The 16,120-nt window shown below is 44.5% G+C and overlaps 1 protein-coding gene across 2 annotated transcripts in view; it reads right to left on the bottom strand.

Moving 5' to 3' along the window:
- Positions 1-1,814, bottom strand: part of Spop (speckle-type POZ protein) — a 91,949-nt gene extending 90,135 nt beyond the window's left edge. Inside the window, exon 1 of one of the 2 annotated variants that reach the window (XM_013038080.1) lies at positions 1,563-1,814. The gene's annotated coding sequence lies outside the window, so the exon portion shown is untranslated. The remainder of the gene's footprint in view (positions 1-1,562) is intronic. The other variant, XM_013038081.1, reaches the window with a different exon arrangement.
- Between the last annotated feature and the right edge of the window lie 14,306 nt (positions 1,815-16,120).

Here is a 16,120-nt window from a genome sequence, read left to right as displayed (position 1 = left end):
AAAAAAAAAAAAAAAAAAAAACACTAGATTTTTAGCAACAGGCAATTGGACAGCAAATCTAGTTAGGGTAGAGAGACTGGTGGTTATAGCTCAACTGGTATTAATTAAAAGGCCCTGAGTTCAAAACTCCAGTACCACTAATACTTCTTTTCTTCTTTTACTTCTTCAACTGGGAATTTCCCATTCCCAGTTGTCCTGTTAAGAGACAGAGTTGGCCAGTATAACTAAAAAACACAAAATATGTTCCACCCTTCTCCTGCATATCCCCAAATAAAAATTTATTCAACAAACCTTTTGCCTGTGCTTATCTGTTTATCTGTTCTGGTGGAACAGATAGGATGCAGCAGTTCCCCAAAGTGACTACACAGCTGCAAATTAAAAGAAATTAGAAGACCAAGCACAATCTGCCAACCAAAACCTCAGCCTGGTTCACTGAAATATGACTGAACTTTACAGTCATTTTTGTTATGTGCTCACGTGAAAGAAACAAGACTCACATAATTTAAAATTAAAAGCTCCACTGGGAGAGTTTATTGCCCATCAGTTGAGACAGCCTTTTCTTTATTTGTATATATGATGGTTACACAATATTAATAATGTGCAGCTTAAACAAAAGTGCTAAAAATATCTGACTAAAAACATGAAAAAAGTGGCAAACAGGACACACAAAGTTGACGTAGTACATGAGAATTCTGACGTCTTGATTTACAGTTTATGGCCCCTAATCCTTAAACTATGCCTGCTTGTTATACTTCCTTATCTAGTTCTGTGGAGGTAATTTAGAATTTTAGCTCTCTCAACTTAGTTTCTTTTTCATTAAACTTAGAAAGGCTATCAAAATCCCCTATCAGAATAAATGAGTCGAGGCACTTACTCTTAAATTTAAGGGAAGTTCTGAACTAAAAGTACATGATGATGGGAGTGGAGGAAAGGAAAGTAATCCTAGAACTGGAAGTTGCAGTGACAGTTTCAAAAGGGTCAGCGTGGGACACGTTGGCTCCGGGAGGCGTTGGTAGCCGGGGAGTCTCTAGGGCAACATCAGATGCAAACAGTGCTTTGTCCTTAAGTCCCTCACATAATTTAAATTCCCCCTCTTGGATAGGAGCAACAGGCAAATCTAGTCTACAGCCGGGGAAGGAGGCGGGCGCGTGGTCAAGCTCTTTATCCCGCAGGTCCCCGCAACACTGAGCTGCGCATGCGCCTGGAGGCAGCGACCAGGCACCGGGTGCTCTCTCTCTCCCTTTCGCGCCTGCGCAGTCACCCATCTCGCCGCAGGCGACAGCTCACTATTTGGCAAGGGGGATGGGGCTGGGAAATGATTGGGGGGGGGGAGCTAAAGCAGGAGGCGCGTTTGTGTTTCTTGAATGCTTGGGATAGGAAGAAGGGACGCTTGACTACGCTCTGGCTTTCGCAGGCTACTAAACCCAGGGAAATGGGGCAGAGAATGTATGTGTGTGTTGTGGGTGGGGGAAACATTCGGGGTCAGTCACCTCGTAAGGGAGGCCCCCCCACCCCGACGGGAACCCCCCCCTCCCTCGACTTTCTTCCCCTCCCCCACTCACCTGAGAGCGGCGGCGACAGCTGCTGGTCCCCGTCCCCTTGAGCTAGCTTCATACTGTCCGCAACATCCGGGACCTGCGGGACCGCCGATACACAAATACACACACTCGGAGCGCGCACACTCACACACACATACACACACACACACTCACACACATACACACCGACACACACCGGCCGGGGCGTCCTGGCGTCAGCACGTAGACGCAGCGAGCGTGTACCCGCCGGGCCCCACCCCGCGCGGCCTCCTCCCCTGTTTCTTTCCCTTCCCCTTCCCGGGCTCTTCTGCCCCGCCTCTTTCTTTAAGACTCCGCCTACTTGCCCTAATGCGCATGCGTCCTTCCCGGGGCCTTTCCAGAGCCCCAGGATTTGAGCGGAGGGTGGGGCTTGGGTAGAAAGAGGCGGGAACTGGAAAGGGGTCGCGTGCGCGGCGAAGGAGGCAATGCGGAGGTGCGAGGCCTGAACAGATGCCAGAGCCGCCCAGGGTCCGAGTGGACAGTGGCAAAATAAAGGTATTTCACAACAGAAACTTTCCAAGCTGTTTAATGATTACCAACGGCCTTCGGATGAATCTGCTCTCTTTTTCTAAGCCAACCCTCTATATTTTTTAACTTTTATGGCCATGTCAGAAACTTTTTAATGAACCTTTCAAAATCTACCATCTGGGAAACGAGAACAAACAGGACCATTCTTCCTAAGGAAATCGGGGTGTCTAGATGCCCTTAACTGAAAGGAAGCCGATTCAAGGACAATTTGTCGTCCTGGATACCTGAGTCCTCAGCTGGCCTCACATCTTAGCTCCCATGGGCCAGAAGTGGTTCCCAAGCTGAGAAAAGGAAAATCTCCGAGCATCTTGGCCCTGGGAGAAATTAAAAAAAAAAAAAAAAGTACCTGCATTGAACAATAATGTCAGCATTGGATATTTGTTATTGCTACCGTTCTTTTCTTTAACGTGAACTCTATGAAAATAATTAATTCCTACTGAATCAAGCCCGATAGTTGCTCAAAGAGGCAATGTCTCTCTTCCATACTAAGATAATATCACTTCAATAATATACAAACGGGCATAGCATTGAACAAGCATAATGTCATGGAGTGATCTACTGTGGGCCCTGCCTTGGGAACAGCTTCCGGAAGCCTTGCTGCCTCTAGGCCTGTGGGATTGTCTCCAGGAGACAGGGCTTGCTGCCTCTTGCCACATGCAGCCTGGTGCCAGGTGGCTGGTGAGCCTGTTCAGCAGGGAAGGCTGGCAGCCCACAAACAAAGCCACAGGGGTTTAGAGAAAAACTTGACTGCCAGGTGTCTCCCACTTTCAGCTACAAAAGTAAATCTATAATCCCACAGTTGAAATTTCCCTAGGAATCCTTGTCAAGACATTCCAAAACTACGAAAGTATACACAACCTGTGTTCCAGACAAAGTGACTTTTATTGTAAATGAAGAACCTAAATGCTCCTATGATGTGGTTATTGTGTGTACTCCACTTTAAGGCAAAAAGTGTTTTTGTCACCTACTAGGCAGACACTTGAAACTTTCTCATTAGAATTCACCTATCATCTTTATCAACAGACATTCATTCCTTTAGCCAGAAAGATTTTTGGGAAAATTCAGAATACCCCATAATGACCCAGAAACCTGTTACTACGAACTGGCTCCTGTTGTCACTGAGGGTGTTTAACTACACATTTTTTGGCTTTAGATTTCCTAGGAAGACAGAAGAAGAAAAAAAAACAAAAGATTTAAAAGGCAGAAGAAAGAAAAAGATAACCCTGCAAGGAAAAAAAGTGGAAGTGGGTCACAGGGGTACAGAAAGAGCTGGAGAGAGGGAGTCCTGCTTTAGTTTCCTCATAGTTGAGGCAGACTTTGCTCAGAATCTGGGAGGGAACACCTCTGGGCAAGGACTCTGTGCCAGCAGCTTGCATAGACTGGACTTGAATCCCCAGTGACCTGGAAGGACTTGAGAGGTCCTAGGCTCATCTGTAACCCTGTGTGAAGTGTCTCCCATTTTACTTTGGGGGCTATATCACTCACCTGAGAAATGATCCCACCAACCTCTGTACAAAGGGCTTTGATTTGCCATGCAGCTGATTAAACGATTGTAGATGTCCTTGGAAGCACTATGTGGAAGAATTTTAAACAGCTTCTCCTTTTTAATATGCACTTCCTCTTTGGTTTTAATTATTTTGTTCCTACATTTTCCCTTTCAATTTACTAAAAATCTAGAAATGTAATTAGAGCAGAGGCTGGGCTCAGAGAAAGCTGCCAGGATTTCTACAGCATGATTAAATATACCAGACATCCCTTTAGTGGAGGACTAAAAAATAAGATTCTCATTATTATCTTTCCCTTATCCAGGAAAGAATCGGCATCACGTACAGATACGGATTTATTGAAAATGCAGCACTAATTAAAAACTTACCCAGCCTCTTGACAAAGGGGGGGCACAGTTATTTCATTATTTCCTCCATTTAATGTTTTGTTGTTATAACCACTACAAGCCAGAAGCCCTCCTCACTCCTCTTTCCTCAAAATAAAATTCTTCTTTCCTCATGAGGGACTTAATGAGGCTTTTATCTATGCAACAACAATCAAGCTTACAATGGCACAGATTCAATTCACTGTTCCTGGTGTTGGTGGGAAGCATGAAGAACTCATTTTCTTAATCCAAAACACAAATGACAAAGTGTTCATTGGCCATCATGTGCTAGGTCTGGACAAGGGATCTGTACCCAAAGACCCCGGGATATCTGGTATTTATTCTGCCAACCAGGATCTTTGGCTCTGTTTTACAGTCCAGTAAGAAAAAAAAAAATATGGTTTTCCCTTGAAGCTAAGGGGAATGTGGAGGCAGACAGGCCTGAAAAGTACAAATGCCTATTTTGATTACCAATACTTTAGAAAGATAAGCCTTTGTTCTCTGTACAGCTCTTTTGTTGAGCAGTCAGTAGCTGACAGAATTGGCCCTGGCACAATGGTTGCTGTGGTAGAGCCCTTTGTGGACCCTGGAGATGGATATACAAGATGAAAGACCCTCTTGAAGGTCTGTACTCTACACATGTCCAATCTACAAGAAAAAAAGAGGCAAGCTGGGCACTATTGGCTCATATTTGTAATCCTAGATACTGAGGAGGCTGAGATCTGAGGATGGAGGTTTGAAGCCAGCCCAAGAAGAAAAGTCTATGAGACTTCTATCTCCAATTAACTGCAAAAAAAACTAGAAATGGAGGTGTGGCTCAAGTGGTAGAGCACCAGCCTTGAGCAAAAAAGCTAAGTAAGAGCACAAGTCCCTGAGTTCAAGAGTTCAAGATGCAGTACTTGCAAAAGAAAGAGAGAGAGAAAAAAAAGAGAGAAAGAAAGGAAAGAAGGAAGGAAGGAAGGAAGGGAGGGAGGGAGGGAGGGAGGGAGGGAGAGAAAGAGAGATGATATGGTGATATGTCCAGGGGCATAGGTGTAAGACCATATACAAAGAAACAACAAGAACCTAATGATGAAGGCAAGCTGGGGCCATGATGAATTAATAGAAAATTGGCAGTGAACAAATTTCTATTGATTGATCATATTTTGTGAAGAAGCTGTGGTTTGCCTGGAAACTCAAGTTCAAACCAAGCACTAACACTATAATATAAGCAAGGATAGCTTATATATTCTATTATATCGATGGTTCATGTCTGTAATCCTAGCTACTCAGGAGTCTGAGCTCTGAGGATCACAATTCAAAGCTGGCCCAAGACAGGAAAGTCCAAGAGACTCTGATCTTCAACTAACCACCAAAAGGCCAGACATGGAACTGTAGCTGCAGTGGAGTAATAAACTCAGTGACAGCTCTTAGATCCTGAGTTCAAGCCCAAATAAATAAAGCAAAAGCAAACAGGAAAAAAAAAGAAATACAATTTTCCTCCCTCCTCACCTATCTCTCCAATCACAGAACAAGGGAGAAGATAATCCCCACCTTATCATATATGACGTGAGGCTAAACTGAAATTATGTTTGAACATAGTACCTAACATAAATAGGCCTACTTATTTTATGGGTGTGCCTTTGAATGTGGATTTGGGGTCTTTAGTCCCTACTCTCATATGAACCATGCTTATTTCTCTCTGAGCCATTTATTTATTTAACTAGTACTGGGGCTTGAACTCGGGGCCTGGGCACGGTCCTTTGGGGTTTGTGCTCAAGGCTAGCACTCTACCACTTGAGCCACAGTTCTATTTCCAAACTTTTAGTAGTTAATTGGCAATAAGAGTCACACCTACTTTTCTGCCCAGGCTGGCTTCCAAACAAGATTCTCAGATCTCTGCCTCTTGAATAGCTAGGATTACGGGCATGAGATAGGATTACAGGCCCCTCTTGAGCCTTCTTTAGAATTCTCCAGGAGGCATGGAGTCAAGGAAACAACACAGACTTCTCAGCTAGAGCACTGTTGCCCCTTGGAAAAGCTGTTTGCTCTTGGACCCAGTTTCCTGACATATTAGCCAGAGTTCCTGGTTCCAGAACCACAACACCTCAGGTTACATGAACCAGAACTGGAACTTACTATAGAAATATTGTATTGCTGATTTCCAGAACTGACAGGAACCAAAAAACCAGATTTGGAAATTCAACTGGAAGCCAAGGGCTGGTGGGGGAAGAACAACAAGCTCCTTTAGTGGGACAATCTGGTGAGGAAGTCTAAATGTTTGTCATGGCCACAAAATGCCACAAGACACAGCTCCATTGGTAGGTCACACTGCAAACTCCAAACCCCAGGAGGCAGAATCCTATTGGCTAATCCTAGGCCACATCCTTTGTCCTGACTACCAATGGGAGCTATGAGGACCAGCCTCACTGTGGTGGTGTGTGAGGGCAAGGTCCATCCAGGCCTCCTGCTCATTCACAGTTTTCTTCAGCTGGGACTCAGCCCCCAAACAGGAAGTAGATCAGAAACAGGACCAACCAATTTCCCTATCTTATCAGTGAACTGGGCCTTTCATCACAGGGAAATAAAATAGCACTGATTGACATATTTGTTCAGAAGTGCTTGGCATATAAAAGGCAGTCTGTCATTTTACTTCCTCTTTAATAAAACAAGAGGTTCAGAATAATGTTCTTACCTGGGTATTTGATTTCAATATGCTTTTAGATATTGAAGTTTTGAGTTTTTAACCTAAGAAAATGACTGAGAATCAGGGTATCTGAAGGGCAGGGTGCCAGGAAAAGAAAAAGCAGTAAGAGAGCAAAGGAAATGGTCTAATTAAATTTTACTATTTGATTATTATCTCCATCTCTGGTCTTATTTATCTTTAAGATGAGTCTAAAATTTATCTGATGTCATTACTTCAAAATAATATTAACTGGAAAAGCTTAATGTTTGCTGGGCTTGGTGACATGGGACTGTAATCCCATCACTCTGGGAAAAAGGCAAGAGGACTTTACTTTGAGGCCAGCCTGGGCTGCCTAGTGAGACTATATCTCAAAGGAAAAAAAGTAAGAAAAGAAAGGAAGGAGCTAGATGCAGTTGTTTATGCCTGGTAGAGATCAGGAGATCAAGGTTCAAGACAATTCAGGCAGAAAAGTCTTTGAAAAACCTACCTCAACCAATAAAGCTGGGTGTGGTAATACACACATGTCATCTCAAATAGTGGGAGTATAAATAAAAGTCTAGAAGTCCAGGCCAGACTCTAGTTATTAGAAAAAAAATAACTAAAAGCAAAAAGGGCTCTAGATTTGGCTTGAGTGATAGAGTGCCTGCCTAGCATGTGCTCTGAATTCAAATACCAATACTGCTAGGCACTGGTGTCTCATACCTATAATCCTAGCTACTCCAGAGGCTGAGGATTAAAGTTTGAAGCCAGCCCAGGCAGAAAAGTCTAGGAGACTTCAATCAACCAGCAAAGAGCCTGAAGTATAGCTTAAACAGTAGAGTTCCAGTCTTGAGCAAAATAAGCCAAGCAAGAGGGCAAGGCCCTGAACCCAAGCCCCAGTGTCAGTCGTAGCACAAAAGGAAAAAAGGAGAGAAAGAACAGTCCTGCCAAAAAGGAGAAAGGTTCATGTTTGTTTTAAACAACATATCTTACCAAAAAGTGATTGCATTCATTATTCTAAATTATTTTCAGGGTAGTTTTGGCTATTTGGGTTTTTGGGGGTCCTATTCTGAATGGGATTGATTCACCACCTGTTGCCATCCCCCCAAAAAAATTTTACCAAAATATAGATAATTAGTTTAACAAAAATGAAAATTCTTTCTGTCTCCACTCAAGTAGGAATTACTTTGGATTTTATAATTTTTAGATTATCTTTGCCGTGGCTCTACTTGATCAAGGTGAATTGATTTCAATTGAAAGTTTACTCTGCCTTACAATCCTATCTTAAAAAAGGAATTTAATCTAAAATTCAATTACAGCAGATCTGTGCCAAAGTGAAAAGTCAACTAGCACTTACTAAAGGCTCCCTGGCTACAGAGCTCTGCCAGGATACTACAGGATGAGTCAAAAGAAATCAAAAGATTGGCCCTATTCACAGACTTCTCCTTTCAGAATAAAAGAATTTATAACTTAAAGGGACCTTAGAGATTCTCTAACCCAGTAGCTTTCAAATGATGCTTGCTTCTGAGGCTCTAGGCTGCTGTAGATTTGCCCAAGGGCTCCAAGAAAATAGGAGTACCCATGGTGATGAAGTGGGTCTAGCCAAGACAACCTAGTACTCCATTCATTCAGGTCAGAAATTAGGTGTCATCCCTGACTTCCCTATTCTTCTGCTACTGTAATCACACAGAGTGCCTCTGGAATGCCTGTAAATCCTTCTTTCATTGTGTCTCTTGATCCATCCTCTACTCTCCATCCTGTCCCATTCAGGTTCAAGCTACCACCCTCTTTTGTCTGGACCACAAAGACAAAACACTCTTTGCACGTCCCTCTACCCATTCTTCACTTAGCAGTGGAGGCAACCAAACAAAAACTGAAGTTATTGTCACTCCACATAAAACCTGCTCATGCCTGTAATTCTACCTACTCAGGAGGAAGCTGAACTCTGAAGACTGTCATTAGAAGGCAGCCTGGACAGGAAAGTCTTTGAGACTGTCATCTCCTATTGCCACCAAAAAGCCAGAAGTAGAGCTGTGGCTCAAGCGATAAAGCACTAGCCTTGAGTAAAAAAGCTTGGGAATAGCTTAAGTGTTTGAAAAAAAAAAAAAAACGTAATTGAAGCCCCAGTACAAACACAAAAACAAAAATAACTATTTTGAATGGCCATTTTACCAATAAGACCAAACATAGACTTTGAACCACCAACGACAGAAACAGCCTTGTGTTCATTCGTATCAGATTGCTTTGTTTTCCATCCTCTGTCTAGCCACACTGGCCATCTATCCATTCTTGGAACCCCTCAAGTTCTGTGCCTGCACAGAACTCTCTGGAGCACTTCTCCCCTCGCTGATAACATGGCTGGTTCTGCGTCATCTTTCAGGTCACAGCTTCAATGTAATTTCACAGAATCTTGTCTGATTTCCAAAATAAAGACTTTCTGTTATTTTCTGTCATTGTACTCTGTTTACTTCCTCTGTAACGCTGAGAGCAATTGTTTTGCATATTCACTTATTCATAATTAGTCTCCCCTACTAGATTGGCAGTTCCATGAGGACAGGGCCCTCCTTACTTTTCTCTCCATTAAATCCTGGTTTCCAACGCCACGCTGACTATGGACAGAAGGCACATACTTACTAAGTGGATAAAAAAGACTTGGGCAAAGGGTACAGGCAGAAAGGGTACAGAAAGCACATGGTGAAAAAAAAAAATAGTACAGACAAACAATGATCCTCAGGCCAGAGAGGGGATAGCATTTTTGAGAAGCTCCCTGTACTGTGTCTGGGGTACAGAGACAAGCAGAAGGCTGTGGGAGATGGATGACAAGGCTTAGGTAGAGACAAGCAACATCTGTCCTCTGAGAGCCAACCCACAGGACTGGGAACAGGAGGTACTGAATTTCCCAAAGGGAATTTCCCAAAGGTGCTTTTTGTGAGCGAGGGGAGAAACCAAGGCTGGAAGCCAGCTGTAGAAGGCCACTATTCTTGGTTTTCCTCCCAGTTCTTTGGCTGTTCCTTCTGAGTCTCCTTTATGTGCTCTTTCCTTAACCATATATTTTTTTTAACTCAGGATCCCATGCTTGCACAGTTTGTTTTTCGAACTACTTGAACCATGCCTCCAGTCCCAGATTTTGCTGTTTATTTTTGCTGGAGATGGAGCCTTGAACCTTTATCCTCTAGATCTAAGTAGATCCTACGTAGCTAGGATTACAGCTGTGAGCCATCAGAGCCCCACTCCTTAGTCACCTTTTGAATGCTGACTTTCCTGGGATCCATTTCCTTCCTCTCCTTTTCATGCTTCTCCTCATCTGTCTAGAGATGACTTCTGCTCTGGCTGCACTGCCAGCCACTGCTCAAGAATAGTCCCAGTCTGCCTTGAGGCATCTTTTGCTCTCAAGCCCCAGATTTACGCACCCAGTTACCCACACAGTGTCCCATACACACCTAATAGTCAGCAATTCTAAAACCTGCTTCTCCAGGCTTGCCTGTGTCTCATCCTGTAGCTCAAGCCTGAGAAGCTTCCCTGACCACTCTAGCTACATCCAATGCATCATCACCAAGTGCTGACCATTCATCCTTTACTCATCTCCCACTTCTGCCCACTTCCTTCCATCTCTACTGACACTTCCCCAAGTGCTTCCCTGACTCAAGCAGCTTCCCAGCCTCTGGGCTTTTTCCTTTCCAATTTGTTCTCCCTTCTACAGCCAGAGTGAATTTTTTTTAATGCCAATTTGTCTGGACACTGGTAGCTGATGCCTGTGATACTAACTACTCAGGAGGCTGAGCTCTGAGGATCCCAGTTTAAAGCCAGCCTAGCAGGAAAAAGATCAGGAGACTCTAATCTCCAGTTAACCATCAAAAAGCCAGAAGTGGAGGCATAGTAGAGGACAGCTTTGAGCAGAAAAGCCAAGTGAGAGCAAGAGACCCCGAATTCAAGCTCCAGAACTGGTACAAAATAAAAAATAAAATGTCAATTTAATCAAGCCACTATTTTGCATACAAACCTTCAATCACGCCCATGGCCTTCAGAAAATAAAGTCCAGATTCCTTAATAAAACCAGTGGCCTCTGCTTTTGGCTTTAGACTGATTTTTCTCCCTTCCTGCAGGCTTAGCTATGGGTTTCTGGTCATATAAGATCTATTTTCAATTCCCTGAGTAGACCAAGTTCTCTTTTTAGTGTATGTTGTTCCCTCTCCCTGAAAATAGTCTTTTTTCTTTTTTTTTTTTGGTCACTTGTGGGGCTGGAACTTTGGACCCTGGGTGCAGTCCCTGAGCTTTTCAGCTCCAGGCGAGCACTCTACCACTTGAGCCACAGTGCCACTTCTGGTTTTCTAGTGGTTAATTGGAGATAAGAGTCTCATGGACTTTCCTGCCCCTGATGGCTTTGAACTGCGATCCTCATATCTCTGCCTCCTGAGTAGCCAGGATTACAGACATGAGCCTCTGGCCCAAGGCTGAAAATAATCTTCTTTACACTTGCTTTTCCCTGCCTTCACCCCCACCTCACCCTTGTTAATTCTCTACTGATTTTTTTTTTCCTGTAATGGGGCTAGAACTCAGGGACTTGGCTCTCTCCCCAAGCTTTTGTGTTCAACGCTAGCAGTCTACCTCTTAAGTCATAGCTCCACTTCTGGTTTCTTGGTGGTTAATTGGCGATAAGAGTCTCACAGACTTTTCTGCTTCTTCTGGCTTTGAATTGCCATCCTCAGATCTCAACCTCTTGGGTAGCTATGATTAGTTGATAAGCCACCCAACCTGGCTCTCTGCTGAGTCTTTAAGCTTCAACTTGTCTAGCTGTTCCTCTAGGAAGCTGTCAAATATCCCCATCAGTGGGAGCTAGCTCTTCCCGCTTTTTAACCTCAGTCTTGCTGTAGTTGCCTGCCTGATTCCCTCTCCATGTTCCTTGTGAAACTCAGTTCATCAGGGAGGGGATTTTCATTTCCTTTTTCTCTCTCACAATTCCAGTGCCAAGCAGCATTCTTAGCATATCATAGATCTAAGTGGGTGTGGAATGAGTACATGAATGAATGAATGAAATAAACATTCCCTCAAGTAGTTGGTTCCTGCTGTTTGGGGGTGTGGAAGCTTCCATTAGCTTCCTCTTCCTGCATCCATTGTTTGGCCACAGACTGGTCAGCAGCCATGTGAACCCAGAACACTCATCCCAAAGGTTCTTTGACTCAGATCTTCTGCTGGGAGCTAGTCTTCCCTTAAAAGGCCACCTTATCGGAAAGTGCCTCTGATGGCATTTATGAGCTCTATTTTTATCTGTATTGGAGAGCCTCAAAGTGAATTCCCAAGCCAAAGACATTAAACTCAGGAACGTGGATGAGCAAGGAAACATCTTGATGATGGCTTTGAGTCACAGCTTTGTTCTCTGTGGCAAGGACCTCCATCTTCCCCATTGCTGACCCTTGTTTTTAAGGACTGACTGACTCAAAAGCTTTCCATCCCACATTTATTAAAACTAGATCCTGCAGCACTTACTGGTGGGTGTGATAGTGTTATAGTATATAATATCCTCTGTCCTCGGCTGGGGTCTTTAGAGCAGAGAACAGAGTGGATGGCTAAACAACTCAATGTATATTCAAACTGCCTTCCTCCACACACCCTCCAAATGGAAATTAGTCATGAATGATGGAAGGAAATGGCTAAGGTGGCAGAGAAGAGGGGAGGGCTTCCAACCTGCCTGGCTAGAAGGCTAATTGGAAGAAGCTGTAGACAGAGAGGTACCCAGTAGGACTGGCAAGTAGTTGAGGGCCTGTACCAAGGAAAGGATGCCTCTTCATAACCCCAGACATGCCGAGTGAGTGATGGGAGAGAAAAAAAAGGAGCATGGAGAGAGGGAAAAGACGATGATGAATGACCACAGGAAGGGAGTATGGTGGGAGGGAGCACAGTGGAGGGCAGCAGGGATGGAGAAGAAGAAGGAGAAAGAGGGAGGATGAATATTTCCCCTTAAAAGTCCAAGTGGATGGGCTGGGAATGTGGCTCAGTGGTAGAGTGCTTGCCTAGCATGCATGAAGCCCTGGGATAGATTCCTTAATACCATATAAACAGAAAAGGCCAGAAGTGGCACTGTGGTTCAAGTGGTAGAGAGCTGGCTTTGAGAACAGAGAGGCTCAGGCTCAGAGCCCAGGCCTGAGTTCAAGCCACAGGACCAGAAAAAAAAAATCCAAGTGGAATAAGCAGGCTTGAGTCAAGTGGTAACCCCAGAGAGATTTTTTTGCAGTGACTAGAAAACCATGGGGATTAGATGCATGGATTTAAAATGAGAGGCTGGTTTCTTTCTTGTTTGTTCTGTTTGCTCATTATGTCTTTGGGAGTATAAGGGAGGGCACAGAAATGGAGGGACAAAGGGTGGACAAATGCAACAGTGATACTCACTGGACACTATGTTGAGAATGAACACTACCACTTGTGGGTAGGGATGGCAGGGAAAAACTGGTAGAGAGCAAGGGAAGGGGTGACATTTTATAATAACAATTTAACATTTTTTTAAAATGGTAGGCCAGGAAGGTATTAAGAAATTCTCTCACTTCTGGATTCTAGACCTTGATTTAACCTTTGGGAGTGGTGCCACATCTCTGTAATTCCAACATATGAGAGGCTGAGGCAGGCTGATTATGAGTTTAAGGCCAGCCTGGGTTACATTGTGAGACCCTATGTCAAAGAGAGATGTAAAAAAAAAAAAATAGGTCAGGTGCAAGTGGCTCAAGCCTGTGATTCTAGCTATTTGGGAAGCAGAGATCTGAAGGATTGAGATTTGAGGCCAGCTTAGGCAAAAAGCTCACAAGATTCCATCTCAACCAATAACTGCGTTTGTAGTATGTGCCTGTCATTGCAACTAGAGACGTGAGTACAAATAGGATTGCAGTCCAAGCTGGTTTAGTGGTAGAGTATAAGTCAAGACCCTATCTTGAAAATAACCAACACAAAAAGGGCTGGCAGGAGAGAGAGGGGGTGGGGAATAAAATAGACCTTGAATTTGCCACCATCCTTGCTCTAAGGAAAGACAGATTGTGTCAAAGGCATTGGAACTCAAGCACTGAAGCCACCTTGCTTCTCTCTGCCTTTTCCTGTAACCAAGCCAGCTCAGTTGAGGATACTTCCTCATTGTCTCTGCCCTCCCTTCCCCTATTCTCTCTCCCCAGGACCACACACACACACACACATACAGCCCAGGCAGGACTACAGCCTTTGGCACCCCTGCCTGCTTGGCCACTTGGGGTCAGAGAACTGACAAAGAGCTTGGCATCTGGGTGAGTCAGCCAGCACTGCCTGGGGGAGAGAGCATTTCCTGGAAAGTCTAGCTTCAAAGCTTCCGGCAGGCCACACACTGCATTGTGCCAGGTTTGGAGCCCCATGCCCTGTGAAGGCTGGGGGGGGGGTGTAATTTTTGGCTTTCAAGCTACCTCTCATCAGAGAGAAAGAGAGAGAGAGAGAAAGAGAAAGATACACACACACACACACACACACACGCACACACACAGAGTAGCATGTAACAGAAATTTCCACAAGCCAGCCTAGAGAGTGGACTCCAACTTACTGAAGCTGCCAGCTCTGCAATGTCCCACTCAGAAAAAAAAAAATGCATTTTCCTAGACTCCCTAGAGACTCAGGCCTAAGATGGAAGATCTGATTCCTAAATCATCTAGTTGCTTTTCAGATGAAATTTACTTTCGAAGTGTCAGATGCCTCCTTTTCAAGGATCTGCTTTTATTCACTGGGGCAGTGAGAATTCATGCCAGCCACCCTTCGTAGGTGTGCAGCAAGTCACCTCTCTGGATGAGGAGACGGCATAGCCATCTGGGAAAGCAGCCAGCTACTCTGGGGTCAGGTTCCTTCTCTGCTCCTGGGGGTTACCACGAGGAGTGGAAAACACCCCCACTCTTTCTTTCATTTGGGAGGTTTGATGATTCCTAAGCCCCTTTAGCCATTGCAGGGGTAAAGATCGTTATGATGATCTCAGTTTGGACAAGTGAGAAGAGAAAGCTTTTTATCTCTGACCCACACCACCTCTTGCTATGCAATGGGCACTCTGGTGGGCAGGCAGTGGGTGGCAGCAGCTGCCAGACACCTTCCCCTGAGGATGTATCAGTTGGTGCCAAAAGCCTATATAAGCTCTTTCTGATCTCGGTGCCAGTGGCTGCAGGTTCTGGAAGGAAGCCAAGAAGTCCACCATGAGCCCTGTATTCCCCTTCCTGTCATCATCCAAGAATGGGGAGGGCCAGCTCATTGAGTGGCTACTGAGAAAGGACCTGATGATTCTTGGACACATTTTCCAGCTGTCATACCTGTTAATATGGGAACTCACACTTGTATGCACACACACACACACACACACACACACACACACACACAGAGTCAGCAATAACTCTAGCGTCAGGCTTTCTTGTTCCATCTGTCCTGTGCTCAGAGCAATGGCAATAAGAACTTTAATCATTAAACTGTTGTTTCTAATTTGTCTCCGCCCTCCCCATCTCTAGGGGATATAGTGAGGATTGAACTCAGGGCTTCACACTTACTTGTTAATCAGGTGCTCTACCACTTGAGTCACACCTCCACACCTCTAGCTCCTTGTTGCATTGGCTATTTTCAAGATAGGGTCTTGCTTTATGCCCACCTGGCCTGGTCTGCAGTCCTCCTACTTGCAAATGCTACCTCACCCAGTCATCATCAAGATGGAGTCTCGGGAGTGTGTGTGTGTGTGTGTGTGTGTGTGTGTGTGTGTGTGTGTGTGTGTGTGTGTGTGTGTGTGTGTGTGTGTGTACTCACTCGGGCTTGAATGCAAGGTCTAGGCACTACCCCCTTAGCTTTTTCACTCAAGGCTGATGTACTTGAGCCACAGCTCCACTTCTGGATTTTTAATTGTTTATTGGAGATAAAAGTCTCAAAGACTTTCCTGTCTGGGCTGGCTCTGAATTGTGATCCTAAGATCTCAGCCTCCTGAGTTACTAGGATTACAGTTGTGAGCCACCCGTGCCTGGCTGAGTCTCTGGAACTTTTATGCTCCAGCTGCTCCAACTATGATCCCCTTGATCTTTATCTCCCAAATGTAAGTTTGAGCTACTGCTCCTAGTTTCCTTTCCTTTCTCTTGCAGACCTGTGTTAGAGAACTACCATAGCCCATTGCTATATTAGGTTCTAAAAATACAAAGATATAGGAACTCGAAATATGGATCAAGTGATAGAGCACCAGCCTTGAAAGAAAAAGCCAAGTAAGAACACAAGGCCCTGAGTTCAAGCCCAGAACAGGACGAACACACACACACACACACACACACACACACACACGTTCCAGTCCATCTTAGTCCCCCTTTACCCCCCTTTTCTCTCTGGGGTTTGATCTTAGGGTCTTACAGACTTGCTAAGCAGGTGCTCTTCCACTGAGACATACTTCCAGCTCCATTTTTCTTTGAAACAACAAATTTGGTGCAAGTAAGGGAAGTAAAAAGTCATTGTTCTCTGTAGTTAGCATATGGAACTATTGTTTGTCACGTC

Source organism: Dipodomys ordii, unplaced genomic scaffold (genome assembly GCF_000151885.1).
Source record: "Dipodomys ordii isolate 6190 unplaced genomic scaffold, Dord_2.0 Scaffold7, whole genome shotgun sequence".
Classification (NCBI taxonomy): Eukaryota; Metazoa; Chordata; class Mammalia; order Rodentia; family Heteromyidae; genus Dipodomys; species Dipodomys ordii.
This window is presented reverse-complemented; position numbering and strand designations above follow the sequence as displayed.